The 22,297-nt window shown below is 43.3% G+C and overlaps 1 long non-coding RNA gene across 5 annotated transcripts in view; it reads right to left on the bottom strand.

Annotated features, from left to right (window-relative positions):
• Positions 1-5,399: 5,399 nt before the first annotated feature.
• Positions 5,400-22,297, bottom strand: part of LOC125759571 (uncharacterized) — a 27,502-nt gene continuing 10,604 nt past the window's right edge. Inside the window, exons 3-5 of one of the 5 annotated variants that reach the window (XR_007417173.1) lie at positions 12,469-12,608; positions 10,036-10,136; positions 5,400-5,502 (exon numbers count right to left, since the gene is read on the bottom strand). This is a non-coding gene — a long non-coding RNA (uncharacterized LOC125759571). Of the gene's footprint in view, positions 5,503-10,031; positions 10,137-12,468; positions 12,609-22,297 lie in introns of all 5 variants that reach the window. The other 4 variants (XR_007417175.1, XR_007417177.1, XR_007417174.1 and 1 more) reach the window with 4 other exon arrangements.

Below are 22,297 nucleotides of genomic sequence, written 5' to 3'. Positions count from 1 at the left end.
ATTGCTTGTACCTGCCCCACGAGCTGTTATGTGCTTGAGAAACATGCTTCCTGCACTTTTGCATCGAAATAAATACTGCAGTGCGTCATGAATGCGTAATTGCAAGGAGAAACGGAAGCGGCGTTCGCCGCATGCGATTTCCATCCGACGAAAATCACTTTTCCTCTCCACTTCTGAAATGAGTTTCTTTTCAGTGCTCTGCCGATGCAGATGAAGCCACGTTATTCGACCAGCCGTATACAGCTGCCTCTGTGTTCAGTATTTCCCGAAAATTCGTATGATTTATAGTACTCAGTACTCAACTATAAGAACGCAGTATGCTTCCCATTAAAGTCCATTGTTTGCAAATAAAAATGAATGATTTAGACTGCCCGCAGTCTTGTATGCAGGAAGTACATCTGTTCAAAATCAAATGTGAAAGGTTTACAGATTTAAAATCTGAGACGTGAAAGTTCAAGGAGCCAATGTTCCGGTCCTTCGATCATCTATGCCTTATCTAGCGTTCTCCGTAAGGGCACGGATTGCACACGTGGGCCACCTCGTATACGCTTGTTGAAATCATAAAACCTAAAACTTTGTGTCGAAAGCTATGACACTTCGTTCTTGGCACAAGTCATTTAACCAAACAATTCATAAATATAAAATTACAAAATTCTAGACGGCGACTTTTGTATATGTGAAAGACACGAAAGACGATGAGTGACTTGCTACGCTTTTTGCATTGCCGTCAAATCGTTGAATGGTTCGAAATGCGTAAGCATATATAATCCATATCACACATGCCAGTCAGCTCCCGTACCGTTGTATCTTTCTTCGTCCTCCTGCTACTTACTCTGTTTTCAAGATGAATCCTAACCAACTCGTTCAGATATCTGTTCTGCTAAGCGCAAGCATTTCTATGACTACTCAACGAAAATTGTATGTATGTATGTATGTATGTATGTATGTATGTATGTATGTATGTATGTATGTATGTATGTATGTATGTATGTATGTATGTATGTATGTATGTATGTATGTATGTATGTATGTGTGTATGTGTGTGTATGTGCGTGTGTGTATGTATGTATGTATGTATGTGTGTGTATGTATGTTTGTCAATGTCTGTCTCTCTGCCACGTAAAATGATGACTGCCATAGTCAAATCAATGAATACCTATGCATCCTGAATGACACTTGGCTGCGCGCTGCTACACGAGAAAGGGAAGTGTACTTTGGAAATTATGGTAATGGCGATGAGTACTTAAGTAGCGCTACAGATATTTATTTCAGGCAACACATCTTAAGTAATATTGTTTTACAGCTACAACAGCAGCCCTTAAAATAAACCTTACGAGCAAACGCGGCGCCTGCGGCTATAGCACAGCGTGTGCTGGGCATGACCCTGGCGGTCGTGGCTGTAACTGCCTGAGAGCGAGAATAGCAGAGTAGTTTTTTTGTGGTGTGTTACGTTTTATTGCGTAAGAGTATTCCTAATAACGAAATGGATTTTAAAAAATGCTATGAAAAGGGCTTCAGATAGTAACGTATTTATTTTCGATCCACTGCTAACGAGACTATACACTCCCTAGCAGCGAACTGAGTTCGGCAAGCACATTCGCCTGCAAGTGCACTTTGCAGCGAGTGTCACTTAGCGTTCCCGAGTGACAGCGTGCGAATCACACTAGAGGTGAAGTGCACTCCCTCAATGTGCACTTAAGTTGCCCCGTGTGACAGGGGTATTACACACCCGTGCTTGGCGGCAGTGAATATATCTGAACCATATGGGTAGCCAGCGCTGCCCAGGTGGCGCGCCTAAAATGTATACAAGCTGCGCCGCCCTGGCGAGCTAGCTGAGAAACAACCAGTAATACAAAGCCGCCGCGAGGCGTACTACGGCACGTTTCAATGTGCACTCACACACCTCGTGGCACGTTCAAACCAGTTCAAACGCATGCTGAACGTCATGCTGAACTACCGCGGCTTTTGCTCAATGTGCGTCGTTTTGTAGGTACTTTGGAACGCCCAATACTAGCGAAGATCGGGACACTTCGCTGCACTGTGGCGCAGCGGGCGAGCAGCGATGCCACCGATTATTCTCCGCTGATGTGTGAGGACGGGTATCTTCGCGAGAGTGTGCTGTCGAAAGGACGGAAGCTGTCATTGGCAATGACAAGTATGTCTATGACGTGGAAGAAGCTGTTTTTCGAAGAGACAGCGCTTGTGATCTTTCGGCGAAGTGCCAAGCACCGCACGACGTAAACTTACAGGTAGGTGTGTTCAAATAGCGCTAGCAAGCTCGTCGGTGTATGCAGTGTGCAGATTGTGCGCCCACTTTGAAATAAAATTAGTGCGTCAGGCAGCACAGACAACATTCGGCTCAGTGATTGACAGCTCTTTTGAGCGAGCATATCACAATTACGTAATCTGTAGTTACAGCTCTCGTATTATATCACAGAAGCTGTTTCGCTGCACGCTTTGCTTTTACGGTGTAAAGACTGCGATACGAGCATTTACAGGGCACATGCAAACCGTAAAAAAATTTTAACGGCTTTCATGTGCCCACTAAATGTTCGTATCGCAGTCTTTACAAACAACGTTTTTGAAGTTGACGGGGAAGCGCGAAATAAATGTAAAAAGGCCGGTGTAAAGTAGAGATCACTGGTGTTAGCGGAAATACAAACATGTCGCAGGTCTCGTGCTTTAACGACGTCGACTCGCCATCGTCTGCAGACCGTTTGCAAACTTGCGATCGGGCGTCGTCTAAGCCTGATACTTAAAAAAAATGCCTTTGAGGAACCTAGTGGTAATTGACTTCGTGGTGGTTCCGAGTATGACATGCAGTGTGTGATCAGCAATGGAACATGCGTAGACAACACGGTTTTTTTAGCGATCATGGACTTGTAACCGGTGTAGAGCTGTGCACGTGACAGTGACGTATAATACCGTTTTACTCTAATGTAACGCGAGTTTTTTTTTCTAGATTTTTGCAACCTAAAGTCGACCCTCGCGTTGCAATCGAATACCGAAATTTTATTTTTTCTTCCTGGACGTAATGAACTGTCAACCCTGGCGTTACAATCGTGGTCATGTTACAATCGAGTAAATACGGTATGTTTAATGTACGGTGCGGTGCTTACGCAACCAAAGCGGTCATGTGCTTTCTTTGACTTTTTCAAGGCCAGTTTCAAATAAAAGATTTGTGATGTTTTCCAGAGCGCCAACCCATGTGGATCGGTGGAAAGCAAGGCCGAAGGGAGTCAACTATGCTCTGGACTATTTTTTTTAGTTATTAAAGACATTTTTGATTGTGGCATTTGTGAATACAACAATACCGCCGGCCTCGACGTTTCTTTTTCCTCGTTTGATGATCGCGCACGGCGGCATGGTTCACGTTAGCGGCCACTCGTATTTGTTTGTATGCCCGAGTGTTTCCGGCCGTTCCCGGTAGGGCGGCGCACCCTGTCCGCGGAAACTCCAGCGCAGGTTCCCCATAACGCGTTCCACGCACGGTGCGAAAGATGTGCGGAAAGCGGAACGTATTTAAGAACTGTGTGAAAATTCGATCGCATATACGATTTTGGTGGTTCTAGACGCTGACGAGAGCTGGAAAGAAGTCAACGTGCGGTTGCTGCCCAAAAACAATGTTCTACGGTGGGAGACAAAGTGCAATAAAAATTGAAGCAGCTTCTCTTAACGTCGCGAAGGGTGGTTAAGCAGCGAAACTGGTGCGGCCAAATTGGCTGCCATGGCCAGCATCGGTACAAACGAGGCCATATGGATTTCCTCGTGCTCAAGCAATGAAATAACTTCCACAAAATATTTATTTCTCCCTTTAATTTTTATTTATTTATTTATTTATTTATTTTTGTTCCTCTGCGCCTTTCTTTCTCTCCGTCTCTGTTGCTTTCGCTTTCTTTCTGTCTTTCTTTTTCTCTTCGTGGCACATACGCTTTAGCCCGCGGACTTCGTTGTTAGTTGATCAGTGGTGAGTAGTACACTGCAAAAAATCTGGCCCCTAAACACGGACAAAGCTGAAGGTATAGCGGTGCCGAGCACTTTTCCGCGATCCGAATTAAACGATTTCTCTAAAAAGGAGTCTTCTTACGAAGTGCTTTCGTTACCACAGATAAAACAAAGCACTCCGTCACTTTGTTTGAACGAGAACACTGTTCCGTGACCAGAATAAAACAATTTCCTTCAAAGAAGGTCTTCTTACGTGCCTCCTACGTTAAGATACTAAAGAATGGTCTGCCCGTACTGTCCAATATAATACGGCACATTTGCCTTAATGCAAAATAACTATTTTGTACCACAACTGCACCATAAAATCCCATAGAAGCTTTGCCACCTATGCAGGTGGCAGTCTCGGTATACGCTGGCAACAAGTGAGCAGAGGTCGACCAGTCCACTAGCCACATACGTCCACGTACACGTTCGGTATGGGTCTGTGGTTGTTGTTTCAAGCAGATGCTTCATGACGCATGAACCATAGTTCCAATAGTTTTCCTCCACCTTCGTTCCTGAGCCAGCATCGTCGCATTGTTAAGGTCGAAGCTATAACCTGTTGTCTTGCAGTATTCAACAAGCTGTCTTAAAATGCGCTCCATGGGTGGCTTTAGCAACATTCCCACCTTGTGTTCTTTGAACGTCTTTGGCATTTTCCTGCCCAATTCGCCGATGTAAGTGGTGTCGTGAACCCCACAACGTACTCTGTAGAATACCCTGCTCTAATCATCCGCAGGTGTGCGGTCTTTGGGCTTTGTGAACACATGTCCTAAGGACAAGGTATACACAAACACCGCCGAAGATTAGAGCGGGATCATCTACGAAGTACAATGTCGGGATTGCGACACAACTTGCATAGGCGAAATGGGTTGAAGAAGGTAATCGAAGGTTAAAGAACACAAAGAGGATGTTGCGAAAACCACCCATGCAACATGTTCTAAGACGGAGCTAGTTGAACGCTGCTGAATGACAAGGCATAACTTTGACCTAATCAATTCGACGATGCTACCTCGTGTACAAAGGTCGGAGGAAAAGAAAAATCTTGGAATCATGGTTCATTCATCACGGCGCATTGCCTTGCAACAACAACAGCAGCCCTCTACGAGATGTTTACAAGGAAATGTGCGACTAATGGACTGGTCAAACTCCGCTTATATTTGGCAGCGTATACTGAGAATGTCGCCTGCATAGGTGGCAAAACTTTCATGTCATTTTGTTAATAATTGTTGTGTTAAGTCAAAGTAAACATTTTACAATCAAGCTACACATCCCGAGCTGGTAGATGTGGGGGTAGCATGCCATGTGCAGATGCACTGTACTGTGTGAACTTGCTGATGACGGAAGCATACCTGCTGCTTCATGCCAAATAAACAGTGAAGTACACTACTACATGCTTCTTTAAATGCCACTTTGGCAGATGTATTCAGGAACATATTTGTCAAAAGTGTTGCAAGCCTGCTTATGAAACTGTGTGCACAGCCCATGGACAGCTCCACTTCGCTCCTTTCTGTACGTCTGAAAAGGAAGTGAAAGAAAACACCTAGAGCAACAGCAATGTTCAGAATTTATACACATTTAAACATTGCCATGGTGCATGTGCTCATGGCCTCCCTTAGCATCACTGTTTCAGAAATCAAAAAAGCAGAAACGGTATTTTGCAGATATTTCTGTACTCGTTCTAATTATATGAAGAACAAGCAGCATGATTTCACGAAGACTTATTGCTATAGTACACAAGAACTCAGGGTTAAACACACTACGTTTTAACTGCAAGAGTATTTATTTACGTGCATTACCAATTCTATTCAATTATTGTCATGATGTTGAAGCAAAAGTCTTAACAGTTACAATTTTTGTACTTAATGCTGCCGAGAAGGCCGAGAGTTATGTGGGTGAAGAAATGAAGAATTGCGCATGTATAAAATGGAATCGGCTCGCACAAGATGAGGCAAATTGTAGACCACTGTGAAGGGCTACTGCTGCAGTGCACATATAATAAGGCTGAAGATGACAAAGATTAAAGCGTAAACGTAAAGGATGAGAATTAAATTGAGAAGCAAGGCTTGCTGTCAATAGCTCTTGAATTCTATCAGAAAACAACATGACAGTTGTATATCCTGTACATCTTAACGCGACAAAAGTTGAGCTGAAGATGGCGGCTTGAATGAATGTCAAACCATTGAACAAAGCGTGTTGTTGGAGCCAATGTTTCAACAAATTGATGTGTCTAAGTTGTTGCAGCAACCTTGATGCAATTCGTTGCCCCTCTAAAGAGGAGTCATCTTGTTGAATCACTAGCTCCAACAACATTCGTTGTTCAACAATTATTTCATGAGCTGCACATCTCGTTACATTCATTACAAACCTTTACTGTACCAAATGCTACTATGGCAATGATAGTGGGTGCAATACTTAAGCTGCAGTGTCATAAGCAGGTGACCGGCTATTCAACTCTTTAAATATACCAGATCCATAAAGACTGCAAACCATGAGGCAAGCACAACACAAAGAACAAGCACAAGGAAATTGAAAGAGGTTAACTCTAATAAACGAGGTATGGAATTAGTCATCCCCATTTTAAGTATAAAAGGTGGTTTTTTAACGAACTCCTTTGCTGTTCAAAAAGATCATGCTGCTAAAAAGATCATACCTGTAGTCAAGTGCTAATTTCCAGGACGAAATTTCGTGATGCTGAGAGCATGCATTAAACTTTATGCACGATAAGCGTTAGGTGCAATGTCAGAGAGGTGGAGATGATTTAATGGATAGCAAATACTAAAAATGAAAAGCTCTGAGTAACTATCGCAAGAATAAGGACGAAGTAAGGAGGGAAGCATATGATAAGCTAGTGCAATGTCTGAAGCGAGTTAATCTTGTCTTAGAATATGCAGTCATAAAGTGAGATCCAGTAAGTAGGCGTCACATGCACTGATTGTGAGAGAGATATGGAAATGACGGACCACCTTTTAAATAAATGTAAAAATGTCCACCCATGTACGTGTTGGGAACTAGCTCTCATGAAGGCCTAGGCTTAGAGAAAGCTTGATAAAGATGAACACATCCACAAGAGAAATCAGTAAAAGACAGATGGAGGATTGGTAGTGGAAAAGCAGCGAGAACAGCCAAAAACAAACTTGCAGGGTCTTTATGTACAATGCCGAAAAATAAGCTACCTATTATAAGTTTTTTTAAGGAAAGAAATTTAATTCAGGTAGGAAAGGCATTAAGCCAATTCAAAAATTGAGCTTGGCCACTTGCATGTCGATGCTTCGCTTTAAAGGGAACACACATAGCATCCATCCATCTACAGATGTGAAACTGCGTCATGCAAGGTAACTTATACAAAGTTATTGCTTTGAGCAATTAGAGCAAAATATTTCAGGAGAGCACCTAACTGGGCTGGTTAGTACATGATTACAACGGGAACAAACAGCGCTGGGCACGGGACGGAAAAAAAGGTAGACGAAGGCGACAGCACCCTCGTCTATTGTTCTTTCTTCGTCCCATGTCCAGCGCTGTTTGTTCCCGTTTTAATGCAGAATATTTCTTTCTTTAATCTGAAGGTGGCAGTGTTTCATGGCTAAAATAGTTTACTAATTTGCATTTCAAGTTACATTTTTTCAGCCATAAGGAAACACTGCAAAATGCTGAAGTTCTAATGTTAACATTTATCAGAAGAAAGACTAATTCTTTCGTATGGAATACCGAAGGTTGATTTCCAAAGTTCGTTGCCTTTGTATTTTGTGCTGTTCCCTTATCATTTTCCTTAAGACGGTTGTATAGATGTTCTTGGTTTATCTTGTGTTTTGTATATGTTATGCTCCTGTTTTTGCTTAGCAAGATCATTTTATGTGTAACTTATCACTCTAGCCCACTTTGCAATACTGCTTACTGGTGTCAGCAGTATTGTCAAGTAATAAATAAATAAGTAAATAGATATCCACTTTGTCATAAAACTACTATAAAAACAAAATAATCAGAAACGTTCCACCCAAACTGTAACAGTCGGAAAAAATAGCTTTTGACCCATATTGCAGCTTAGCTTTTGCTATGTAGCATTCCAAACAGAAATGTCGTCAAGACATTATTGTGTAGTATACTTTGCTGGCAATTTATATTCCATTTAAAAAAAATATATACTGCTTGGTTGTAAGCAAGGAAAAATTTACTGAAGTGAATAATCCCTAGCCTGCACAGAGTCTCGTTCCTTGACCTTCGCTGCACAGCACATTGGCGCAGGATTCACGCGGGTGCCCCTGTGCTCATATAGTGCAAGTCTAAATGTTGCAGATTTAAGCAATACTTCTGTCTGAAATACCATGCAAGAACAATGGTGTGCTGTGCAGTGAAGACAAAGCTCCAAGAAACTTCCCACAGCCTTGTTATTTTTCATTTGAAAAAATTATTTTTCGCTTGAAGATAATATTACACCTTAAAAACTTTGTCTAAATTATCGCACGAGGAAAGCACACTATGATGTGTAGGCAACATTTTAGCTGGGATTGCTACACAGTGAAAGAGAGCCCGCAATATGGGTTCAAACACTACTTCTTCCAAGTGCCAATTTGAAGACATTTTTGCTTCTTTTTGCCAGCAGCATTTTCAACCCTTGGTATATGCACTGAGCGCATACTGTGAATATATTTCACATGAAACATTCAGTCTTTTTTACAATATACTTAAAAATGGTGCATTTGCAATGTTTCCTCACGACTGCAAATAGCATAAATTGAAATCAAAATAAATTCGACTATCATAGTCATGAAATATTGGTGACTATGTTAAAGAAACAAATGCTTTGTAGTAATAGCTCGACGCAATAACCATGTGTCAATTAATTTGCCTGACACAGCTTCATTTCTGCATGCGAAGTTTGAAAGGTCTTTGCTGCATCATGCAATTCTTTCCCCGAAAATAACGCTTGAATGACTACTTCCCACACTGAAACATAACAGCACCAGTTTTACAAAATATTGGAAATGGTCAAAAAACGACCTGGCACACTGGCGTGAAATGACCCAAATAGGTACTAAAATAAAACAGTGTGCACTGTCAGACACTAAAATGAAGCACTAATCTGCTTGTATTGCTAAATTACTTCAAAACCCTGCTCTGAATAACTGCCCACAAGAAGTTGATTGCGAAAAATTTACTTTAACCTCTGACCTATTTTTATCGATCTCTAGTATAATGACTCCTAACCTTCGGCACACACACAAAGGCACAAAACATTTCATATGGTTCAATGCCTTCGAACAGTACGGAAGGTCATGTGTTAAGAGATAGCGTAAAATCTGGACTAATTTTAACCAGCTATGTTTTTATAACATGCAAACATCGAGAAATACACAATAATTTAGTAACTCGCCCCCTCTAAAAGTGTTGCTGTCACAGCTCCAAATTCCATTCACGAGCTATACTGGCTAAAATATTAAAACACAGCTGAATTTCCATCACAATGGTGGATGCACACAAGTCTACAATAATTTAGTAACTCACCCCCTATAAAAGTGTTGCTGTCACAGCTCCAAATTCCATTCACGAGCTATACTGGCTAAAATATTAAAACACAGCTGCATTTCCATCTCAATGGTGGATGCACACAAGTCTACACGAACAGGCATGCACTTTAGCTTGACTTCACAAGCCAGATATCCCGTAATCCTGCCGTTGGAGAACGTTACCAAGTGTATGAGCTGGACTACTACATAAGCTAAAATGGATGCTTGTGTGTGTTGGTATGACAGAGCGCAAACAAAGCAGTGCAGAAGACTGAACACACGAGCACAGCACTGTTTGTGTCTTCCTTTTTCTTGTGCTCCGTCTATTGCGTTTTTTACACTAATGCATTAATTGTGGAAACAACTAGCTGCCGCAATTTGGTCATCTAGGTCAAACTTTTTGGGCCTTGTACCAGACTAAAGAGCTCTGTTGTGAAAGCAACAGGGTGTAACAATATTGCACTACAAATCAGGGAATACAAAGCATCGATAAGAATGTTCAGCCAAAATAAAAGGCTTCAGCAAAATGTTTAAGACACGTACTCACAGGTTAATGCTCATTCACAGCTTCTACGGCAGCCCCATGATTTCTGTGCGTCCATCTGTGCGTGCCTTCCTTCCGCCTTTGGGCAAGTTCGTGTAGAATGTCTGCCAGGAAAACAAAAACATCAGAAACAAGTCGACTTTTTTTTAGCATGCCTCACATAACTCAAATGAACTTTTCTCTCCCCATGAGGTAGCTGTTTAGAAAGCATCCAAACAGCCGCTGCTTTGTCTATGTATAGCTCATAACCAATAGGTAGCATCCAACACGACACCTGGTCATTGTCAAAGCATACGAGACAAGAAACTGAGACAAGTATAAGCAAAGAGCAAACGGCTATATTTCGCCATTATATTGTTTCCTAATCCAGCACGATGCATTCATCGCTTAAATTTAATTTACACTGCTATATTGGTGTTCGCCCTAAACTTACTTTCCAAATAACTCACTAGATAACCTATTTCTCTTACGCACTATATGAATACATGTTAAAAAGATGGGGCATGCAAACGTGGACACAAGAGAGTCAAGACACCTAAAACGCTGAGATCACTAACTGGAGGCTCATCACCTAATCTACCTTTACATTGTTGAGAGCGTAAATGCACGCCAAAATTCGATGAATGCAGTTTTGTACAAGCACATGAATGAAGAAATGCGTCCAATTGTCGAGGCCTGGCATATCGATAATGGCAGTGCACAAGAGAGCCAACCGTCGATTAACTAGCATAAAGAAGAAATCAAATGCTTGAGCAGTTATCTCTCATGTAGACTATCGCGCGTGCCAGATTGATAGGTATCGCCTCTTGCCTGGGCATGCACAGATAAGTTTCTGTGTCTACTTTATTTTGTGCCACTGTCCACCTTTCCAGTTGGCGTTAGTGGTGTCTTGGTTTCTCTCTTGTGTCCATGTTTGCATGCCCTGCCTTTTTAACATGAATACCTACCAACCAGCTCAGCTGTCTGTTATACTAAATATGTATACAATCTAGAATTACCACTCTGTCCACTTGCTGATGTAATAATAACAATGGGGTTCTGTATGTAAACGTGAAATTAAAAGCACAGGAACCTCTAGGATTTGCACCTCCACCGAAAGTGCAACCACTCCATCAAGGATCGAACCCGCACAGTTCAGATCAGCAGCTGACCATTATAACCACTGTATTGCAGCGGGGGATGTTCACTTGGTAATGTAGGTTAATGTTAAGGATTATGGAAAGAGCTGTAGGTTGAAGAAAGACATGCAATTAAGCAAGGAGCTGCAGACATTATGCAGTTTAGATATTTCTGTAATCCAAAGGGCTGGTGCTCAGGGCATGCACCTAAGGAACTCCTGTTCAGCGTCTCTTTTCGAACCAAAGCTTAGCAGAATTGATGTTCCTGTCTAGATATGCCCCTGAAAACCACAGTTAAATAGCTGCAAAGTAAACACTAGAAGACAGAAAAAATCCATCACTTGTATGATATTAAACACATCAAGATGCAAATACACCAAACACCCTGGACTGTGAAACGCATTGATTGAAAAGATATCAGTTAAACAAAGCAGCATAGCAATGAACTTCCATGTAGCTGCCACACGGCAAAAAGCAGGTGGCTCTGGTGCCATGAAAAATCTATAACAACACTTGTTGAATATAGCAGGATGTTTTGTATGATAAATGTATAAATTACCACTCACAGAAGCTGACATGCTATTTTAAAAATCAGCATTGCAAAAAATAAAGCAAGAAAACCACGTGACGTATGAATTTACCATTCATAATTTAAGGCTAAAGGGCCCCAAACAACCCCGGAGTCTAAAATTTGTGACAACTGCACGCTTGTACAACGTGAACATGTTGTCACATGAATTTTTTCATTAAGTGGTGTAATAATGAAGCCACAGGGGATAGAACGAACATTCCAGCTGGTTTCAGTTTCTCGCTCAGCCTGACCATCCTGAAGAGGGGCTTCCTCGATGTGCCACTGTGCCAGAGCGGTGCGGTGAGGAAGCACAGTAAAAGCACTGGCGAGATAAACCAATTCGCAACTCTTGTGACAACCACAGATACTGCATCACCACAAAGCCAAAATGCCGTTTCGTATTGCAGAGGACTATTCAACAGTCAGCGTTACTTAATGTTGCTCATAGGTAACATTACACCACTTCACTAGCAAAGAGGACTGGTCAAGCGCTGAAGAGGAGGTGCGGTTATTGTTTTTAGAAGTGGAGTGTCTGACATTCGGACAATGTTATTCCTGCGGCCCACTGTACGAATTAGCGAGCTTGTTTGGGAGGTGTAAAAAAAAGAAGTCGGAGCTTGCTGACTGGCCCTTTAAGAGAATGTAAATATACACTAGAAGGAAGTACACTTGTAGACATATTACTATAAGCTATAAAAAACAGGCAATTAACATGCTCAATCCATGCAGCATAGGGATGTCTCACACCTTTGCAAGAACTTTACTATGGTGGCTGCATGTTTGTGTAGGCCAGAAGCAGCAGGTACGTGGCTTCCATGAATTTGACCTGTTCGTTGAAGGGAAACTGCTGCTCACATCCTTGTAGCACTGCTTTTTGAAGATGCTTCCTGCGATAACAAAATGACCACAACACAATTATGGTCTGCAAATATCCACAGATGACCTACATTGCTGCCCTTTCTCATTAAATTCAGCTCTAGACTAAACACTGCAATAGCGGCATCCTCCTACATTACAGGGCATCATACTGCTTTCGTTGGCCTGGTTTTTAGTTCAATAATTGTTTTCACCCATAACAAAATGTAGCACTAGTAAAGATTCGGTTGGGGAGGGTGCAGTCGTAAAGTGTGTATGCAAAGTAAGAATATGAAAAAAAAACAATGGCATAATTTCACATGAGATATAACAATTATCATAATTCCTGTAATGTCAGACACCACGAAGTGTTTAATTGAGCAAGTTTTGACTAAACTATCAAAAACAATGCCCTTTATGGAAAGTGGGATTTGCAGAGTGAACTCTGATGATGGAATTGGCTGTCTTTACTGGCTCTGTAGCTGCAAGTGCATTGCTAAAGCCGCTTATATGCACTTAACAAGCCTGTGTAATGGTATTGACAAATGGACAGAGAAGACAAACTCAATCGTTCTCACTTAGCTGCCATCACAGCAATACGTTGCTTCGTGTCAGGTTTCCTGGTATGCAGAATGCACGAACTTGGTGGCCGTGCCATTACTCAGTAAACATGATCGACATCTGCTCCAACTGCGTAAGTAGCTGGAAAGTGCTAAATTACACAATCAGCTGTACCATGCACACACAATGTAAATTCTAGCAGTGGCAACATTTCGCACCTCATAATAGCCTATGGGCATTGTACTCGTTGATCCTGCCAGCTGCATTCCCTGTTTTCATTTCTAGCATGCATAGCACATGCACACAAAGCACCCAATAACTGTGGGAAGCAGAATAGATCGTACGAGGTAATCAATAAAATTGATTGACAGGAATTCCACACATCACTCAAGCCTGTTTAGCATAAGTGATGAGAATGTGCAGCCAAATGTACACAGCAAATTCAGTATTGGCCTTGAAGAATTGCAAGATAGGTTGAAGCTTTCCAGAAACAAATCGTATACAGTAAAGTCTGTCCCAGATACTGAAATCATGAAGTTATAAATTTTAAAGTGGGCCGCTATATTCTTCAAGCACCATGCATTGCATTTATGAAACGCTAACATCCCTGTACAACAATGCGTGCTGCAAGAAGTCATAAACCTTAATATTTTTGGCACAATGCCATTTCCCATTACCACGTTTTACAGAAAGGCAACATTTTCCTTTGGCAAAACTAAGCCATGTTCCCAGGCAAAATGCACTGTCCATGGTGACAAACATGGAGTACGCTCTTCTATACAGCTTAGCTGGTTTACTGGAACTAAAAGCTACGGTAACGCTGTCTTAATTGAACTGGCTAGCAAGAGCCTTCTCGCTGCTGTTTATGTGAAGTAATTTCACCTTGGTGGAACGTCACAAGAGTAAGTGGCACATAATAATGAGTGCGAAAACACAGTAACAGGTTGTGCAACGGCTACCAGGTATGCCCATTCGTGGAAACTGTGGGCTCTTCCCCCAAATGAACCAGTTGGAAATAACCCTTTTGCATGAATAAACTTAAGTTGGTTGCTGGCATACATAACATTGTTACTCTGCATTTCCATCTCATTTATCTAGCGCTCATTGTTTCCCTTCGACATGACTAGCTCAAAACAAGATTCTTCTTCATTAAATGGAACTTTGTACATTACCTTTACGTTGGCTACAGATGCTTATTTCTTCTGCCTGAATAAGCACCTCCTATAGCATACTTGCCTCAGCCACCTTCTGGACTGCATGGTCAGCACTCCACTGTTTGTCGAGGCACTGCTGTTGCTACCTGCAGTACGTTGCAAAAAACTTCAGCATTAAAAAAAAAAGGTTAAGAAAAGCCGAACCAGGTGTGCCAGCAGCACCTTGCCCTTTGAGGAGGGAGGAAGAGCTCTGATAAATGGCTAATTCAAGACAAGCGTCGTTCTTCACAAGCTATTATTATGCGATGAGAGGTGGGACTTCAATACACGGACGCACATATAGTGCTAAAAGCAATTGAAAATTCAGCTGAAAGTACGGCTTGTCAAATTAGGTGAACGTGCATAAAGGATAAAAATGGGGCAAACCAACTGAACAAAATACAATGTCATGCTGCAGAAATTGCATTTTTAGCAAATCTATGTTATCTATTGCTTGAAAGATGATAAGCAATGTCCAAGAATGCTAACCTAACGCTTTTGAGGGTCACGTTACTTAATGACAAATAAAATGCACGCCTAAAGAAAACATCCCTAAATACACTATATTCTCCCACTGTACCGATTCACGATTCACACGGTGGCTGATGATTATTCCTTCAGAGCTCGTGCGAGCGAAATGGATGTTGAAGCTTCGGTTTCACGGCGTTACTCCAAGTAATTTGTCGAGAGACATGCATAAAACGCATGACAATGGTGAGCCTGACAAAAATGTTGTCTCCTTTCAGCAAATATTAGCGTAGAGCAGTGCGTGCAAGCGAGCTAATTACCAAAACTTTATAACACTACCGACTACGTTCTTGACAAATGTCATGCGCGAGCACAATCCTCACAACTACAACCGCATACACTACCAACACGTTATGCGATTTTCTTCGGCGACAAGGCGTACTACAATAACAATAACTCACAATGTACGAAGCGTAACGTTCACTTACCTCTGGCAATAAAAAATACGCTGGCAGCGTACACTGCTAGATGACCGCCGGTTTCCAATGGTGCGCCAAGCGAGGAATCGCCGAGCTACCGGCCGTCCCCGAGCGTCAAAGCATTTTCCAGGGCGACAGAACGCGTCGTCGACAAAGGATTGCGGCGCTGCTACTCACTGACGTGCGGAAACATTTGAAGAAGGTGTTCTTCAAAACTATGAATCGCGTCCGTCGGTCACACCGAACAAAGCAGTCGCAGAGATTGAAGTCGCACGGTCGGCATCTGGTGACTATTTGCCTGGTACCGCGTATAGTTGCGCTTACGTCAGTAACCACGAAATACAACACACAATACACACATGCGAGGCAGCGCGTTAAAAGTCGACCGCACAAAACTCGGCACGACGACACGACGATCACACGAACGCAGAACTATACGGGCTAGGAAGGTCTCCTTAATGTCGTGAGCGCGCCTGCCTGCCAGGTGGAAAGATTGCGCGATCCAGCGTGCAGACGGCGCTGCCGCTCGCTGGCGTGCTTTCGCGCGTGTGAGCCTGCGCTCTGTGGAGTTTCCCGTTGAACCAAGCTTTTTGTTGCGGTATAAGCTCGTCGTGTAGGCCACACATGGCGCTGATAAATTGTAAAACGAAGAAAAGAAAACTCTGGAGACTATGCGGGCAGATTAGCTTCTTCTGAACGGCACATGCTGGCGTAGAGAACAAACATGTAGGAAATTCGGGGTTTCCGTTCTAGTTGATTAACATTCTTTTCACGCAGTAATGTTTGAGTACAATGATTGAAATATTCATTGACAATTATAGCGGTTACATCAAGAACAAAAATAAAATGAACAGACCGCAAAGACAGATATTTTCGCGCAGAATGTGAGTAAACAGTGAAAGGAAAAGATAGGTGCATATAAAAAAGAAAAATAATTAATTAAAAGTAAGAATCAGCGAACAGTCAATGAAATTTATGTACACATGAGGGACCTCCCTTTATGTTTCACGCCCACTCTTGCAGGCATACTGGATCCGTAGAAGCTCTGAATGAGATCGATGCCTTTTCATTGCACGAGTTCTTTTGCAGAACGTCATGGAACAGGTTGTCTTTTCTTTTTAGGGCATGTTGCGTTGGAGAGGCTAGAAAGATTTGCAGTCGCACGCGAGCATGCACGAACCTCTCAAGACGCAGCTCGGAATGAAATTGCAACAACCACGAAAATTCCAGGGTCGGATCTAAGAGGAACAGGGTACCGGTGCCCTTACCCCCTCCTCGACGACCGTAGCGGCGGCCGCTACGGGTCGCTGCGAGCGCCTGCACCCTAAAGCTTTACTGCACCCTAGAGTTACTGTAAATGTTACTTTTATGTGGGCGGAGTTCCTCATCTGTTTTCAAAACGACGCTAGCAATCGTGCACTGCAGAGAAGCTGATGCGCAGGCCGCCGCCGCTGCAGCGAACCGGTTTGTACTCCCGTGCCACAGTCCCGAAAGGAGGCTTTCATAAAGGTACGCTTTTCACCAATACGAAGCAGCGCCGCATGTTCCTTGTTTCCTTGTCTATTAGGCACCGTGGAACGCCGCACAGAAGCCTTCGCGGTAGGGATGTCCGAAAAGCAAATTTATTTTAGGTTCGAAGCGAACAGTGATTACCTCGAATAATTTTGAATCGAATAGTTCGAATAGTATGCATTACACATTATATATAAAAAAATTAGCATAAATATTGTCGAGGCCCAACTAACCTGCACAGCGTTTTTTTTTTAATTGGAACGAGGCATGTGCGACTGTCATTCTTTTTGCTGCAAGTAAACGCTACTAAACTAAGCGCTACGCTACTAAACGCTACGTTTAGTGGCGCTTAGTAGCATCAAATAGTAGCAGAATTTCAATTTCAGTAAGATGCAAGTTATAACCGATAAAATACGTCACACTTAAAAGTTACTATACATATACATATTATAACATATAAGCCCGTATAACAAGCTTTTAAAACTTAAAAAATGATCAGGGGCGTAGCAAGAGAGGGTTGGGGTTTCAACCCCCCCCCCCCTCGAAATTTTTCAATTTTGCTTGCGCATTATTCACGCATACATACAACAAAGCACCGCACGAACATACATAAAGTATGGTTGAACCCCCCCTCCCCCCCCCCCGAAAAGATTTCTGGTTACGGCCCTGAAAATGATTATCTAGTCGGAGTAATATGTTAATTTTAACCTTGAAGTGGGGCTTCGCGCATTGCGCAATTTTGTTGGTTAGGTGCCTTTCACGGCATTGCATTTTTCAGGCTGCCGTGAAACCACTTCACAGGTGGGTTACATGCCATCCAATATACGCCTATTCGTTCATTATGAATACTTTGAAATTTCGGAACCTTAAATTCGTGTCGAAGCGAATTCGAATACTATAATATTCCTTCGAACATTCCTAGTGCTCGAATATTCGCACATGCCTACTTCGCGGCAAACAGACGCAGACAGTCTGCCAGTATGTCAGGACGGCAGCAAAATATTGTCTACCCTCGTTGCTCGCGAGGGTAACATGCACAAAGCAACAAATTTAACCACTCTCGGTTGACCTGAAAAAAGGTTAAAGATTTAAACCGCTCACATAGAGAACAGTGGTAGTTGCACGCTCCCCAGGCCTTCTGTAAACGCATCGTGTCTGAAGAAAAAAAGATCACAGTTTCACCGCAAGCGCGAAGCAATGAATGCAAAGGCAACAAATTGTAATGTTATACGAAGGAAGGCTGGCAGCTAACTTTTGGATCCGATCTCGCGTAACTATACAAAACGTTGGTGTAAGAGAATACGGCCGCTCCAGGGAGAGGTGCGCTTTTCGCAGTCTCTTCGCGTTGAGAGCGCGCGTAAAAGAGTATACGAGCCGTTTGCTGATGCCTGCGAGATAGCGAGCGCGCAAGCGATCGTGAACGCGCTTTTAGGATCAAAGTTCGCAGTTGCTGCTCAAGCACCCCCCCCCTCGCATCCCTCCATGCTCATTCAAGACGGGCGGGGCGTTTCGTTTCTGCTTGAGCAGCATCGACGGCAGGTCTAACACGCGGGGGGATGTTATCGCATGCGCCCTCCGAGTGACGCAGATAGGCCAGCTCGTTTGATCTCTGCATCAGCCGCTATCGTCGCCGCTGCTCGCGAGCTTTTACTCACGGGTAGAACCTACGATGCGCGGTGGGATGTTATCAATTTGGACTTTATACTGAACATGACGGCGACGACAAAAACCCGTCGAGAGTGCCGATATAATTGCTATCGCAAGAAAAGTAGCCACGTGACGGTCTTTGGTTGGAAAATAACTTAACAGCGCAGTCAACTTTAAGACTTTTCGACTTTTAGGACTTTCTTTTTCTTTAGGACTCTAGAACACTCTCTCCCTAAATGAAAATAAAGCAATATGTCCGTTGGCAGTTACGAATATGTACTCCCTATTTCCATATAATGAGAGCCATCTGTAAGTTCTACGTAGATCTTGTTCGTGGATCTGAAGGAATCTAAAGGACAGTTTTGCAGTGTAGTGAAGACAGCGCTGTGCCCAAATCAGCCCGGCTTTAACAGCTCTGTTGTAAAAGTCACGCGGTCTCGTATGGATTTGCGTAAGACGACTCGAGCGCGAAAACCATCTTCCTTCTTTACTTCTGAGTCGGTTGTATTAGTTAATACGATACCAAAAGCTTGGCGGGAAAGTTGATAGCCAAATTTCCTTCTGTTCTTGGAGCTAGACAAACAGTGCTGATTAGTAGATGTACATTTTCAAATTGATGGTTGAGGACCACCCAGGGGAATTGGCAAGTTGCGCGACAAATAAAATTACTTAGTCTTCAACACTTCGGCAGATCCACTGTTGTGGGAATCGGTTTCCATGCGAAGCCGTCAGAAAGTACTTATAGCTGTATTTTATGCCTTTGAGCCAAGCGGGTACGAGTGGATCGACGCACTTTCGTAAGTGTAGAGCTGTACGCACATCGTCAACATGGCACGTCGACAACACTGGAGTTTAAGGGTAACTTATGGTGCGACGTAACGTCAGCCCTAACGTGAGAGTACACCACAATATTGTCGCAACTTTGCACTTCTATCGTGCAATCATGTGAATCATCATACGCAATATTTGTTAATGTATTCCATCGGGGTCAATCAATGCTTTAATACAACTTGCCTGAATCATAGGAATACATATATAATGTTTATTAGACTGCTATAAAAGCAGAGCCCACACTGGAACCACACACGTTGATTATATAACGCTGCATCGTAGGAGTACATTTGGTATTGCTTTTTTAAAATGATAGCCAGCACCACAAACCACAGTGGACGTTTCACCGATATTAAGCCTGCCTAGGCGTTTTCCCCCAAACCAGTTTATACCTGGCATGATTCTCTGGTAGAATATCCGCTTGCCACGCGGAATGCGTGGGTTCGACTCATGCTGGGATCTTAATTTTCGCTCTTTCCATTCGTCGACTCAACGCTGCCATTGTCGGTTTTTTAACGCTCTCGCATTTAAATTACCAATGTCTGTTCTCGCCGTTCCGGGTAGATATAAAGATGTCAATCACCTGTGGCGCAACCCGTACAACCGCGGCTCGTGGTAAACGGGATGTGCCACACGTGTCGACAGGAAAGGGTTTCACGACGTACGTGACAGGATATTCATGTATTCATGTCAGGAGCAGACAGTCATATTGGTGAAATCCTGTTATTCTCCCATGCCAATTTGTTCTACACCAAGTTAAGGAGGGATCACGAGAGTACCAGACGTAGGCGGCTACACCGATAGATAGATAGAAGATAGATAGATAGATAGTAGATAGATAGATAGATAGATAGCATAGATAGATAGAGATAGATAGAGAGATAGATGATAGAAGATAGATAGAAACGCTCAAAGTGGCAAGGGTTCGCTAAGAAATGCTTCGCATTTAGAAATAAGGGGGTCGAATAGGGTCTTTGAGAGAATACGCAATATGAGGATACAACAAAAAATCACAGTACCACGGAGTGAATGCGATGATGAGTGGGCCGAAGCTGCGGAGGTTCATCGGTAAACCGTGGAACTTCGTGAATTCTGCCCAGTACATCATCACCGACGTGAGATCGGGCGCGTTATCTAAAGGTTCGATGAGTTATGACGACTTGCAGCTCACTTTAATTTTACATGTACGCTGTGAATTTTCTTGTTAGAAAACCATTGCTTTAGAAAACACCTTGCGTCTTCGTTAAGCAGTGGCGTCTTTTCGTTTTGCTTTAGAAACATCTGGCGTTCTTTCGTTTGTTTTACAAAACATCTGGCGTCTTTCGTTGGTTATTCATCAATCAACGCGCGTTTTGAAAAAAATTTTATTGTTCAATCACGCACAGGAGAAATCCACAGGCACTACTTGGAGGTAACAATGGCTGCTAATGGGAATGAGAGACAGAAGAAGTCGGCTTTTAGCTAACACTTACACATTACTAACAGACAGAAGAATTCGGTTAGTTAACGCGCACGCTGCGAATTTTTTATTGTTCAACAACGCACAGGAGAAATCTCCACCGCACCCACCTCTGGAGGTCAAAGGGTAAGACTGTACCACTACTACGAGAACGACGAGGGACGAACGGGTGCCGACTTAAGGAGCTTCCCACCACTAAAATAGGTAGACCCTTTGGCTGAAAGATGATGTCACGGACTATATTTCAGTAAGGAAAGCTCGCTTGAAATCTGGTGTTCGAGTGGGGAGTGGGATTATGCGTGGCACTTAGATGGCGTTGCACGACAGGCAACGCCAGCGCTCTTCTCTCTCAAAAAAAGTTTATAGGGCGTTAGTACTGCTGGAAGTCCCGCTCAATTTGTATATTCAGTAGTAGAAGGGACACAATGCACAGAAGGCGTCACACTGTCAAAATGGCAAAACAGGGGTGTTTAAAGCCAACCTTGTAACAAAACATGAGACATAAGTAATCATCATCACCAGCAACAGCACAAAAAAACTAAGCAGAAGCGCACACCTTACGGACACGCAGCGCGTACTGCACTGGTTGGCAAATGAGTTGTGATGAAGCAGCACTTTATCAAACCGCAAGCACTGGGCGTGCATTTTTTGAAAGTGTCACACCGCCGGGTCCCGCAAAGACGTTAAGTGTTCGCGGCACGGTTAAGTGTCACCGAGTAGGCAAGCATGGCAAGCAAATAAGGAAGGCGCACGATCACGAACGGGGCCGATCACGCTATTGCGTTCTATTCTTGAGTGATATCACTAATGTGCTTGAAGCATTGGAAAAGAAGGAGAACAGCGTATTTTTCACAAAAAGGACTCGTTGGAACTAAGCGCTCGGTGTGTGCTGTTCCTGCGTCCCTGTCTGAGGCGATTTACTCTTACTGTGTCACACAACAAGGCCCGCCAACAAGGTATCTACTCTAAAAGGTGAATATGACGCGTTTTCATTTTATATCAATATATTCTACGAATAACGCGCCAGTGCTTGTATTACCGCGAATTTAAACTTTAGATGCGCAAAGCAGCTTTTGCTCGAAGCTGTGCCGTCAGTCCATTGGTGACCATCCGCTTCTACACACTAACATAGCCATCTGAGGCGCGCTCGCGCCAAGGAGAAGTCTTCTTCCTCTTGTTCTTCGAACACCTTGATGATCATACGTGCAGAGCAGTTTGGGTCGGGCTGCCGCATACTTCCTAGCTTGGCGTAACGCAGACAACAACGTGTGCTGGCACGCGCTAGCGCGTTAGGCCGGGTGAAGGGGCTATGTAAGAAATTGGTGGCCTATCCCTTACCTCTCGCAGCAATCATGTGATGGGTCGGTGAACGAGGTCTGTGGACGCGGAATGAAGCAATGCGTTGTATCCTAGTCGGAACGTGCTGGCCAGCGCTAGCGCGTTCGCGACTTAAGGGCTGGGAAGACGATGTGGCCTCTCCCCTTACACTCTTTCAGCAATCACGTCATGGTGTCGGGGAACAAGATTCTGCAGACGAGCAATGAAGCCGCTTAGCGTGCTCCAAGAGAGTT

This window comes from Rhipicephalus sanguineus, chromosome 8 (genome assembly GCF_013339695.2).
Source record: "Rhipicephalus sanguineus isolate Rsan-2018 chromosome 8, BIME_Rsan_1.4, whole genome shotgun sequence".
NCBI lineage: Eukaryota > Metazoa > Arthropoda > Arachnida > Ixodida > Ixodidae > Rhipicephalus > Rhipicephalus sanguineus.
This window is presented reverse-complemented; position numbering and strand designations above follow the sequence as displayed.